The sequence below is a fragment of the Triticum dicoccoides genome, chromosome 7A (assembly GCF_002162155.2).
Source record: "Triticum dicoccoides isolate Atlit2015 ecotype Zavitan chromosome 7A, WEW_v2.0, whole genome shotgun sequence".
Lineage (NCBI taxonomy): Eukaryota > Viridiplantae > Streptophyta > Magnoliopsida > Poales > Poaceae > Triticum > Triticum dicoccoides.
Window position 1 is genome coordinate 83,996,665 of NC_041392.1, and position 13,631 is coordinate 84,010,295.

At 43.1% G+C, this 13,631-nt stretch overlaps 1 long non-coding RNA gene across 1 annotated transcript; it reads right to left on the reverse strand.

Annotated features, from left to right (window-relative positions):
* Nucleotides 1-9,664: 9,664 nt before the first annotated feature.
* Nucleotides 9,665-12,848, reverse strand: LOC119331709. The gene is made up of 3 exons (XR_005160623.1): nt 12,322-12,848; nt 11,737-11,833; nt 9,665-9,875 (listed from the first exon to the last, which is right to left on the reverse strand). It is a non-coding gene; the product is annotated as an uncharacterized LOC119331709 (long non-coding RNA).
* Nucleotides 12,849-13,631: the final 783 nt, after the last annotated feature.

Sequence of the window (13,631 nt, forward strand, 5' to 3'; positions counted from 1 at the left end):
TGGGTCTTTCTGGGACGAAACCTCGGTGTTATTCACATATTTGGGGGAAGGGGCCTTCGGGGGCATCCCGCTCTCCATAGCATCCGGACTCAGCAAATCCTCTGACGAGGATTGTTCGGTGCGGGACCTCGCCGGACTACAAAAAGTATGGCTCAGGTTAAAATATTATGCCATGATGAGTCTAGACGCATAATCGTGTTTGGATACTCACGAGTTCACCAGGGGCTGGGCCCTGGGATCCCACTCCAGACCGCTGTCGGCGGCGGCGGTGGACTCCTCCGGAAGAGGAGTTTTTCCCCTTTTAGGCGACTCGGCCTCCAAGTGTATGGAGGCCGTCCTCTTCTTTCTTCCCCCAGCTGGGGATTCGTCTTCCTCCTCCTTGTCGTCCTCTTCGGAGGCAGAACGGGCATTGGAGCCTTCGTATATTGTGTCCGAAGTGCCGCGGCGACGAAGGCCGCCTCGGGTCTTTTTGGCCTCCTTCTCGGCCTTCTTCTTCGGCGTCTTGTAAGGCGCTGGGACCAGCATCTTCGTCAGAAGCGGGCCGGCTGGTTCTTCGAGCAGCGGGGACGGACAGTGGATCCGCTCCGCCTTCTTCGCCCAGCCCTAGGAGAGTTGTGGAAAACACGTTAAGCATTTCCCTTGGATTATGCGGATAAAAATGTATGATGACTTACTGAGCTTGCAGGGCGGGACAGTTGGTACCCGCAGTCCTCGGCTGAGTCCGGCCATGATTTGCCAGACTTGAAAAGCACCTTCTAGATGTCCTTGTGCGAGGAGCCAAAGAGCTCTCGCAGGGTCTGGTGCTTGGCCGGATCGAATTCCCAAAGATCGCAAGTCCGGTGTTCACAAGGCAGGATCCGGCGAACTAACATCACCTGGACTATGTCGACAAGTTCGATGTTCTTGTCTTCCATATCTTTAACGTGCGTCTGGAGCACCGACAGTTCGTTAGATGAAGACCAGTTCAGGCCCTTCTTGGGCCAGGACATAAGCCGTGGAGGGGCTCCGGATCGGAACTCGGGAGCAGCGACCCATTCCGTGCCACGCGGCTCAGTGATGTAAAACCACTGTTGTTGCCACTCTTTGATGGAATCATTAAAAGTACCTGTTGGCCATGTGACGTTGGGCATCTTGCTCACCATAGAGCCCCCGCACTCGGCGTGCTCGCCGCTCACTACCTTGGGCTTCACATTAAAGATCTTCAGCCATAAGCCGAAGTGTGGCGAGATGCGGAGAAAGGCCTAGCACACGATGATGAATGTCAAGATGTTGAGGAAGGAATTGGGGGATAGATCATGAAAATCGATCCCGTAATAATACATGATGCCGCGAACGAATGGGTGGAGGGGAAACCCTAGCCCGCGGATAAAATGAGGGAGGAATACAACCCTCTCGTGGGGTTCCCGAGTAGGGATGATCTGTCCCGCCGTCGGAAGACGGTGGCTGATTTTCTTGGCCAGGTACCCGGCCTCCTGAAGCTTTTTGATATCCTTCTCCCGGACAGTAGAGGCCATCCACTTGCCTCCTGCTCCGGATCCGGACATTCTCGGAAGGCCTTTGTGGGCAGAGAAGACGAACACTCGGGCGCTGGAGCTCGAGCGAAAGGGAATGGATCGGGAAGAAGAAAGCGTGGGTGCAAAAGGGAGTCCTTATCCCCTTATAAAGGCAGCAGGGATTCTGCGCCTCCCACTTGCCTGGTAAACTCACTTATTCCCCAAGTGCCGTGATTGATGGCGCGGTTGGGTTACCCACACCCGTATTGATGAGAATCCCGTGATAAGGGGACACGATCTCTGCTTTGACAAGACGTGCCAGGGAAACCGCCTCGCAATGTGTGCAGTAGCTGGTTGAGAAAAATGGTTCGAATAATGACCGGGCCATGGCGTGATGTCACGCTATGAAAGTTGTCAGCGGATTAGATTTGTGGGAAATTGTACTCTCTACAGTGGTATGTGGAATTTGTTTTGCAGAGCCGGACACGATCCTTGTGTTCAAAATCTCCTATGGAGTATTCAGAGGAGGAACCCGCCTTGCAATGCCGAAGACAATCTGCGCGCCAGACTTATCGTCATTGAAGCCTGGTTCAGGGGCTAGTGAGGGAGTCCTGGATTAGGGGGTCCTCGGACAGCCGAACTATGTACTTTGGCCGGACTGTTGGACTATGAAGATACAAGATTGAAGACTTCGTCCCGTGTCCGGATGGGACTCTCCTTTGCGTGGAAGGCAAGCTTGGCAATTCAGATATGTAGATCTCCTCCCTTGTAACTGACTCTGTGTAACCCTAGCCCCCTCCTGTGTCTATATAAACCGGAGGGTTTAGTCCATAGGACAAGAACAACAATCATAATCATAGGCTAGCTTCTAGGGTTTAGCCTCTACGATCTCGTGGTAGATCAACTCTTGTAATACTCATATCATCAAGATAAATCAAGCAGGAAGTAGGGTATTACCTCCATCGAGAGGGCCTGAACCTGGGTAAACATTGTGTCCCCCGCCTCCTGTTACCATTCGCCTTAGACGCACAGTTCGGGATCCCCTACCCGAGATCCGCCAGTTTTGACACCAACATTCCTCCCAAAAAATCACTATCCAGCTCAAGCACGAGTTCTAGCTCATTTTGCTGTGATTTTCGATCTCCTTGCTCAAAGCACCTCTCACAAAAGTGCTTTGGGGGATTGTTCCTTGATATGTGACTCCTCCATTGGTCCAATTAGTTTTTGTTCTAGTGCTTTATTCATTGCAAATTTGTGCTGCCTAGGTGACCATGTTCTTGAGCTTGCATGTCAAATTTATATGGTTCCAAGTAGTTCTAATGCATGATATAGGCTCTAGGCACTTGTAGGAGTAGTTGCTATCAACTTTGTTGAGCTTGGTTCGCTTTTGTTTGAAGTTACTAAAAATTTCAGAAATTTTTCAGAGGAAGAAATATGTTTAGGAAAATGTACCAAGGTGGTCCTTCAAGGAAGCAAGGACCTAGGCTTGCAATGTGTGATGCTGATGATGAACCACCAAGGGACGCCCAGTGCGGCCTTGTGAATGGCCTTCAGAGGACTTCATGGATCAAACAGGAATTAAGGAAGAATTTAACGCATATTTGCGTAACGCCGATCTTGTGAGCTTCGAGGAAGAAAAATGCCATCACTACCACTATGTCACTAGTTCCTTTGTGAGGAGGTTTGAATTTCCATCTTCATGCAATTCTCAAACTGTCCTGTTTGATCTTTATGAAAATTCTTATACTATGGACTTAGAGGATTTTACCACTGCTTGCAAACTCCCACAATGGGGTAGTCCTAGTGAACCTCGCAAATCTGAATTTAGAGATTTTCTTACTAGTATAACTATGGGTGAATCTAGAGACATAGCACAAGCTACCATAGGGGGCATTCACTTTCCTGCTATAAATTATTTTGCTCTTTTCATAGGTAGGTGCGTAAATGGTAAGGATGAAGCATGTCACATGTGTGTCCTTGACCTCAGTGTTCTCAGGAGTGCTGTGTTAGGAGATAAACATTATAATTTGGGAGCCATTGTTGAACGTAGGTTGCATCATAATAGATTTAAAGGAGATTTCTTTGGTGGAATTTATGCAACTCGTATAGCTAATTTTCTTAGTGTAACCATACGTGAGGATGATATTGAGCTGCCTCATGCTTATTTGGATTATGAGGCAATGGTTCGTCATCATTTTGTTGAGAGGAATGATCAGTTCCTCCAGTACCGACTAATCTTTGACAAACGACGCACCTATCACGTCGCTCTCCCTGCTTCTACTTTCTTTGACTTTCAGGCAAAAGGGAGATATTTTATAACCAGAGAGGAGGCGGAAGAGTATAAGAGGAGGGCTGAGATAGCTCCCCACCGCTGCATCCTATGATGCAATGACTGCTGCATCTCAGTATGACCCCAACTATAACTTTGGATATCCGACAGGCCACCCGTGGCAATAAACCAACTTAGGCCAAAAGCCTAACCTTGGGGGAGTACGTATTTCTCACCGATGTTACATTCATGTTTACACACTCATTGCTAGATGTCGGTGCTCATACTCTTTCACTGTAATATCCATGTTAGTTAATTTTCTTTTTATGCTTTCTTCTTGTGTGTTTGATAAACCTTAAGAAAACCAAAAAAATAGTAATAGCTTTTAGTTAGTTTACTTTTCTTGCTGTAGTAGTAATAATTAAAAGAAAACCCAAAAATTTTCATGTTCTTCTTTTGCTTGTTGGGAGCTTTCCCGTGTAAATAGTTTTATTTCTTTTCTTTTCTTTGGGGGTCGATAGGAGAAGACCATGATTAAATTGTTGAAGTGGCTCTTATATGCATTATTGTTGATTCAAGCAAGAGCCCATATTGCCTTGTCTTCTCCTGTTTATTGAATGCTCGCAGATTCCATCTTAGTCCAATGCACGTGCACTATTATTATTCATATCATTCGGTCGTGCAAGTGAAGGGCAATTATGACGATATATGATGGACTGATTGAGATGAGAGAAGCTGGTATGAACTCGACCTCTCTTGTTTTTGTAAATATGATTAGTTCATCGTTCCTGATTCAGCCTATTATGAATAAACATGTTTGCAATGACAATTAGAGACCATAGTTGATTATGCCATGCTTAATTAGCTAGGAGTTTATAATGGTTTACCTTGCGTGCCAACATGCTATTAAAATGGTTGTGATGTGGTATGATAGGGCAGTATCCTCCTTTGCATGATTTAAGTGACTTGACTTGGCACATGTTCTCACATGTAGTTGAAACAAAATCAACATAGCCTTCACGATATTTATGTTCATGGTGGATTATATCCTACTCATGCTTGCACTCAATGTTCATTAATTTAATGCATGTTCATGACTGTTGTCGCTCTCTAGTTGGTCGCTTCCCAGTCTTTTGCTAGCCTTCACTTATACTAACCGAGAATGCTGCTTGTGCATCCAATCCCTTAAACCCCAAAGTTATTCCATATGAGTCCACTATACCTTCCTATATGCGGTATCTACCTGCCGTTCCAAGTAAATTTGTATGTGCCAAACTCTAAACCTTCAAATGAAATTCTGTTTTGTATGCTTGAATAGCTCATATATCAACTAGGGTTGTCCATATCTTCCATGTTAGGCGGGTTATTCTCAAGAGGAGTGGACTCCGCTCCTCAATCACGAGAAAATGGCTGGTCATCGGGATGCCCAGTCCCATGCTTTATGCAAATCAAATCAAAATAATTGCAAACAAAACTCCCCCTGGGACTATTGTTAGTTGGAGGCACTCGTTGTTTCGAGCAAGCCATGGATTGATGCTTGTTGGTGGAGGGGGAGTATAAACTTTACCATTCTGTTTGGGAACCGCCTATAATGTGTGTAGCATGGAAGATATCGCCGTCTCTTGGTTGTTATGTTGACAATGAAAGTATACCGCTCAAAATATTATTTATCTCTATTTCAAAACCGATCTCTGGCACCTCTACAAATCCCTGCTTCCCTCTGCGAAGGGTCTATCTATTTACTTTTATGTTGAGTCATCACCCTCTTATTAATAAAGCACCAGCTGGAGAGCACCGCTGTCGTTTGCATTCATTTCTGTTAATTCATATTGGGTATGACTATGACTGGATCTCTTTTACCATGAATTACAATGTTTAGTCAGCCCTTGATCTTTAAAGGTGCTCTACATTTATGTTTTGCGGTCTCATAAAGGGCTCACGAGATACCATCTTGTTATATCATATCATGATTGTTTTGAGAAAGTGTTGTCATTCAAGATTTATTATTATTGCTCGCTAGTTGATTATGCCATTGACATGAGTAAACATGAGACCTAAGTGTTATTGTGAATATGGTTAATTCATAATATTTGCTGACAACTTGAATGCTGGCTTTACATATTTACAACAACAAGAGCAAACAGAGTTCGTAAAAGTTTTTCTTTATCACTTTCCGTTTATCAACTGAATTGCTTGAGGACAAGCAAAGGTTTAAGCTTGGGGGAGTTGATACGTCTCCATCGTATCTACTTTTCCAAACACTTTTGCCCTTGTTTTGGACTGTAACTTGCATGATTTGAATGGAACTAACCCGGACAGACGTTGCTTTCAGCAGAATTGCCATGGTGTTATTTATGTGCAGAAACAAAAGTTCTCGGAATGACCTGAAACTCCATGGAGATTATATTTGGAAATTATAAAAACTATTGGCGAAAGAATCAAGGCCAGGGGCCCACACCCTTTCCATGAGGGTGGGGGCGCACCTGCCCCCTTGGGCGCGCCCCCTGCCTCGTGGGCCCCCTGGAGCTCCACTGACCTCAACTCCAACTCCATATATTCGTGTTCGGGGAGATAAAAAAATTAGAGAGAAAGGTTCATCGCGTTTTACGATACGGAGCCGCCGCCAAGCCCTAAACTCTCTCGTGAGGGCTGATCTAGAGTCCGTTCGGGGCTCCGGAGAGGGGAATCCATCGCCATCATCATCATCAACCACTAGTAGAAAAAGGCTCATTTGTCCCGGTTCATAAGGCCCATCTGTCCCGGTTGGGGAACAAGGACTAAAGGGTCGTTATTAATGCCCTAGGCCTTTAGTCCTGGTTCTTATACAAACCGGGACAGATGGGCCTCCACGTGGCCGCTCCGGCGAGCCCAGGCAGGAGGGCCTTTGGTCCCGGTTGGTAGCACCAACCGGGACCAATAAGCTTCCACGCGTCAGCATTTCAGCGGCTGGTTTTTTTTAAAGGAGGTGGTTTAGGGGTTTGTGGGGTTAATTTAGGTTGGTATAGGTAGCTAATAGAGAGGTGTGTCCTCTCTTATCTCCGTGCTATTGCTACTGCTATGCCTAAACATGACTTAGATTGAAGTGAGGAAACATGTGGTGCATGTCGAAAGTAATACTAATCCTAACTTGATCAAGTTTGGATTGTACTACTTTCGACATGCACCACATGCATGTTGCCTTCACTTCAATCCAATCCATGTTCATTTCATCCACAGATATATAATAACTCTTCATGCTCGCATCATGCATCATCATAATAACAAGTCCTACTAATCATCATCATACAACTTCTACTCGTTATTAATAACAAGTCATACGGTCATCATCCTGATAGTCATCGAACCAACCCTACTTTGTTCTTAGCACATGATCATCAGTATTAGGTAGGACCTAAATACCCTCTTTAAGGTAAAATAGCATAAAACAATATAGACCCTGACTCTCCATTATGGAGAATGGAGATCATCCTGTCTCCAATTCTTGCGCTTCGCTTCCTTTTGCTTCCAAGAACCTCCTTATGACTGTCCATACATTTTTTTCCATTTATTGATTAGCATGTCTCCACTTCTTTGAGAAATCCGGTATGGACAGTTGAGATTCGTAGGATGACCTGGATATATGTTCAAAACACGAAGGCTGCCATTCTGATGCATCAAATGAGGCACACAATCCTCTGGGATTCTCTGTTGAAAAACATAGTAATAACTTCATAGTTAGCAATGATGTACTAGTTTTAGAAGTATGCAAAAGATGCACGGACGTCATAATAGTAAAATATCTTACCAGGGTATCTCCTGGTAGTTACCATAGTTTAACACGTGCACTAGTGGCACATATTGACCATAATCTTGAGGAGTTTGATTGTAGATATTGTAATTCTCAATATCAGTACAAAATTCGACCAGATGATTTTTCTCCTGATAAGTTAATTCGGAGCCATCGGTGTAGTGGGTTTTGTCTACCATGTTTCGCACATTGTTTGAACAAGCAAAATAAGTTGTCAATGGAAATAAGCTGTCAACTATTTTGAAATAAACAATATAAATTAGCTAATAACTATGTTTGAGAAACTCACATAGCGGTAGAACTGGAGGCGTATCAACAAGGACCCAAATGTCCATATTGTCTTGCTCGATTTCAGGATCACCAAGATCCATGGTGACAAGCATACCCTCATCAAAACCATACATCTTGCAAAATGCTTCCCAATTTTTGCAACCAAAATGGGTTATGCTCTCAGCATTATACAGATTTACTTCAAAATCCACATCATGATGGGTCCTTAGGTGAATTTTCTTCGTTTCAAAATTTTCATGGTCTTCAAAATCCATCCTCTCTAAGACATAGCGTCTTGCATGGCATGGGATAAGCTATACTCGAATTGTAAAAGATGAAAATTACACGTTGAAATAGTTGAAGTCATGCTTAATTACAAAAAACCACTTGTCGTCGTTGCGTACCGTTTCAACATCGAAGGTCTCCTCGAGCTTAATGCTGAAGCGCCGATCATCGTCCAGGTGAGGCCTGTTGCACAAACCTCGATCATCGTGGCACCACCCGCACTCCCCCGGGAGACTTTCGTCGTCCGATGATGACATTTCCTACGTTCATAATTCAAAGATTAAACTTGTATAATTAAATATATGTACTAAAAAAACTAAATTAGATCATTATTATTCATCACTGGTTGACTATCGGTTTGTTGAGTCTTTTCTTGAAAACTCTCAGCTCACGTGGTGTATACATTCGACCGTTGGTGATGGTCGCTCCTCCATTTGTCCCCGAGTGCATTACACCAAAATTTCTGATAACCCACAAGTGTAGGGGATCGCAACAGCTTTCGAGGGTAGAGTATTCAACCCAAATTTATTGATTCGACACAAGGGGAGCCAAAGAATATTCTCAAGTATTAGCAGTTGAGTTGTCAATTCAACCACACCTGGATAACTTAATATCTGCAGCAAAGTATTTAGTAGCAAAGTAATATGATAGTAGTGGTAACGGTAACAAAAGAGTAATGAAAGCAAAAGTAATATTTTTGGTGTTTTGTAGTGATTGTAACAATAGCAATGGAAAAGTAAATAAGCGAGAACCAGTATATGGAAAGCTCGTAGGCATTGGATCGGTGATGGATAATTATGCCGGATGCGGTTCATCATGTAATAGTCATAACATAGGGTGACACAAAACTAGCTCCAATTCATCAATGTAATGTAGGCATGTATTCCGAATATAGTCATACGTGCTTATGGAAAAAAACTTGCATGACATATTTTGTCCTACCCTCCCGTGGCAGCGGGGTCCTAACGGAAACTAAGGGATATTAAGACCCCTTTTAATAGAAAACCGGAACAAAGAATTAGCACTTAGTGAATACATCACTACAAGAAATCTGCTAATCCATGATGACAGTTTTAATCCGTCACAGGACAGTGTAAAACTATCATGGATGGACATCCAGGACGGATTCTAAATTCGTCATGTATATCACGTCATAATTGACAACATGGCCTTCATGACAGATTTTGACCGTCACCGACCTACCCCTAGGCCCATTTAGCCCACAACAGGCCCTGACCTTTGTGACAGACCTTTCCGTCATGGATATACATGACATGGCAGCTGATGTGGCATCATACTCAATCTGACCTGGCAGCCCAACAATACAGCCCATTTATCGTTCTAGATTTAGGCCCATGTAGTCAATTGTTTATTGGGCCTTCACCAGTTTCCAAATATTTTAATATTCTTTATACATTGCCATTCATACACATTTATTATGCTTGCACGTTCTAGATTATTATCAGCCTTTGCCTGTTCCAACCCATCTTCGGCCAAGATTGCCCAACATTTGATCCACACAAAGAAAGTAAGGAATCTCCATTTAGCAAAAAAAAACAATAATATAATGCACAACTACAGATTCACAACTACAAAATTCAGACCACCATAGCAGATTACAATTACATCTCACAATCACACCAGACATTTAGATACATATAATCTGTGTGTCGTGTTCCCTGTCTTAAGTGTAGCATCATTTGTTCCATCCCAAGTCGTGTTACCCTTCAAAACGAAACTAGTGTAATATCTTCTGTTCTACCTCAATTACCTGCAAGAGAATATCAGAAAACAAATTGTGAGAACTATTAGCATGAGGAATAAATTATGGGAAACATTCATCCAAACTTTTATTTAAAATGATAGTGATTAGCTCGCCTGCAATAAAATGACAGGAAAAAGGAACAATATACAGCAACATCACATTTTTCAGTCAACATGCCCATTTTAGCAGCAATCAAACAAGGATTTTGGCATGCAAAAAGAAACATATGCACGTCCTAGTATCACACAGAAAGAAATCAAATATGAATATTAGCAGTGAGATGGTTGGTGGAACATCTATCCTCACAGATTACCGCATAAATCAGTTGATATATGTGGATAGACCAAATCTTTACCAAGACATTTGAAATAAATGCCCTATTGAAACAAAGAACATGAATAGATTAAACATGTTCATTTCAGTCAACATGTTTGTTGAGATAGATATATAAAATATTTCACATAACCACTACATAAAATGATTAAATATATACATTGAACCATAATCCGAGCAATAGTATTCGCTACAAAATGTTTTCCTTAAAAGGCCAACAACTCAAAAAGAACACAGGTAAAAAGCAGTATCAGGAGCAACTTTACTGATAGAGTGACAATGTAGTGAAAGCAAGATACTTGGTTCAAATAAACACAAATAATGGTCTAAATTATTTCTGTTCCCAGTTTAATCAATCATATTTACTTTTGGCTAAAAATTATTGACAGGTTGCTTAAAATGGATGTAACTCGATCATGTGCATGGTATGGGAATTCCCATGGGAAATCTTCTGCCATACAATGCCCTTGGTTGTGTCAGTAAATCGGTTGTAAATTAAACTCACTTCTAAGACTAAGAGGCTCCGCACACATTCAGGATCTCAAACTGAATTCTGCACTACGAGGTTGATACTTTTTGAGTTGCTTGGCTCAACTTTTGTGATCTCTATCATTGTTTGTAGATATATTTTCATATATTTTCTTAACCATATAGCGTTTTTAAGATGATGGAACATATCAGCAAGCTTCATCTTTTAAACAAGCTGAATCAGAGAGTCGTAATGACCACATAATCCAAGTGGTGTATTATCATAAAAAGAAATACGTACTGAGCAATAGAGAACAATCAAGAACGATAGATAGATACAAGGATTTGCAACTGAATCAGAGAAACATCATGACCACATAGTACTGAGTGGTGTTTTCTCATAAAAAGTAGGTACTGAGCAATAGGGAACAATCAGGAACGGTAGAAAGATTCAAGGATTTGCAACTGAATCAGAGAATCGTCCTGATCGCATAGTGCTGGGCGGTGTTTTCTTATAAAAAGAAATATGTACAGAGCAATAGAGAACAATTAGGAACGGTAGATAGATACAAGGATTATAAGCATCACAGTAAAGTAATTGGTACAGAGTAAATGTTTGCAATCAGCATTTTGTCAAAATAGGCATGCAACTATAAAAATACCATTTGAGATTTTACATATCATGCATCCACCGTGAACAAAACAAACAACTCTATCAAACTAGGTGTTGCAGCAAGCAATAAATTAAGTATAAAATGGAAACAAGCAAGCACACACACACACACACTATGACGATACAAAAAGCACAAAGAAGATATTTAAGGATTGGCACTGCTATACACACAACAACTGCATGCCCGATGCTTGCACAATTCTGCCATGGCAGCGCCAACAGCGAGCATGCTGGCAAGAGCGCTGTTGGTCAGGGAACATCGTTCGTAGGTCGTGCAGCTATTGTCGTGTGTGAAGCTATTTCTTTTAAGGATATGAACGTCTGGACAAAGAAGGATACATAGTTTGTAGTGCTAGCTAATTATGTTGTACTGCAGAAGTAGTTTCAACTGACCTTTCTGTATTTTTCTCCTCTGTTCTTCAGAAGGCTCTATTTCATCAACACATTTGATGTCATTAACCGCACCCTCGACTTCAGTTATCTCCTCAACCTATAGAATAATAATTGGAACTTTAGTGGAACTATTCCATGGAGAAAACAAATAAATCTTGTGTTTTAGTTGAAGTATCCCTATAGTTACTCCTACATAGGATTCCCTCAATAATTTATTCCAGCTTTAAGCATACCATCTTTTCAGTTTCATATATACTCTACATCATAATTTGATCCATCTCAATGATGTAAATCTGTAAACTAGATTGACACACATAAACACATCACGACCTCAGAAACTATGTGAGCACCCCACATATATTTGTTACACGTACATGTTGATGAAGAAAAGATGTAAATATAAATCTCTACATTTAAAAAAACAGTCACACAAACGTTTATGCAAAATATGGAACGTAATACATCATCTTGGTATCTTTCCAAAACAATTAGTCCCGGCCACAAAAGTTACTTCACTGCAAAGCACTATCCTGACATCCTAAATAGATAATTCTTCAATTAATGGAGAGTGAAAAGGGTTCTCACCTTCACAGCAAGTGGTCCGGCGAGGTCACCTGTGGCGATGCAAAAAAGGCCAAGGAGTGCCGAAGAAAACAGCGGCCACCCCCTCCTTTCCCAGCGCGAGATTGTGAAGGAGACGGAGTGTCGGGGCAGCCGTCCTTGGTCCTGGCCAGCGGGTAGGCGAGAACGTTTATCTCTCCGACCTCAACCACCTTCCTCGACCACCACACCCATGAAGACGAGCAAGGGGCTGACCTTGACGCGGATGCCGGAGCGCCGCTACCGCCGCGGGTGCCCCCATCGCAGATCTGAGTAGGCTGCATAGGGGGAGAGGGTGGGGCGGTGAAGGAGCGATAGATGGTGGGAGACGAAGATGGAGCGGGAGATCGTTGGGACGGCGGCGCGGGAGATCGAGGGTGTGGCAGCCGCGCTGGGAGGGAGGCTGGGCATGGATCTGAATCGGGAACAGGGAGGGAGAGGAGTCGGCGGCTGTAGGTGGAGATGGATTAGGGTTTCCGTGGTCGTGGGGAGAGAGGTGCGAGGCTGTGGCCTCTCGGGCTGGTGGGCTGTGGAGTTAAATGGGTTGGCTCCGAATTTTTTTTAACTCTCCGCCTCGACGACCCGCGCGCTTCCTGTTTTGGATTTTGCCGCGTACACGACTTGAACGTCTTTTCCTCCGCGCGCTTCCTATTTCGGACTTTGCCACATACACGACTTTAATGTGTTTTCCTCCACGCGCTTTGCTTCAACCCGTTTCATGCTTTGGTGTCTTTGCCCTTGGGTGCCTGATACTAGACCTGATTCATGTTGGCCTCACGTGTTTGTATGCTACATAAGTATATTCATTCAGTTTGGTGCCATCTAATTACATTAGGATCCTTGTTTTTTTACGGTATAGTAAAATTCAAGTTACAATGAAACTCATATGACTATGCCACATCAGCAGGAGCAATTCTTGAAGGTCCAGATGGTGTATAAAGGGAGAGGGGGGCTAGGCCCGGCTAGGCCCGATTGGTCTATCTGTGACGGTTTTCGTGACGGTACCTCCACATCCGTCATTGAGGAGCTACTGTTTTTGGGCCCGAACACATATTGTTGGTCGGTGACGGTTTCCATGACAGATATCCAGAACGTCATCAGGAATCCGTCACGGATTAACAGGTTTCTTGTAGTGCATGAACTCCTCAAACTATGGTCATCACCGGGAGTGGTCCCGACTATTGTCACTTCGGGGTTACCGGATCATAACACATAGTAGGTGACTATAGACTTGCAAGATAGGATCAAGAACACACATATATTCATGAAAACATAATAGGTTCAGATCTGAAATC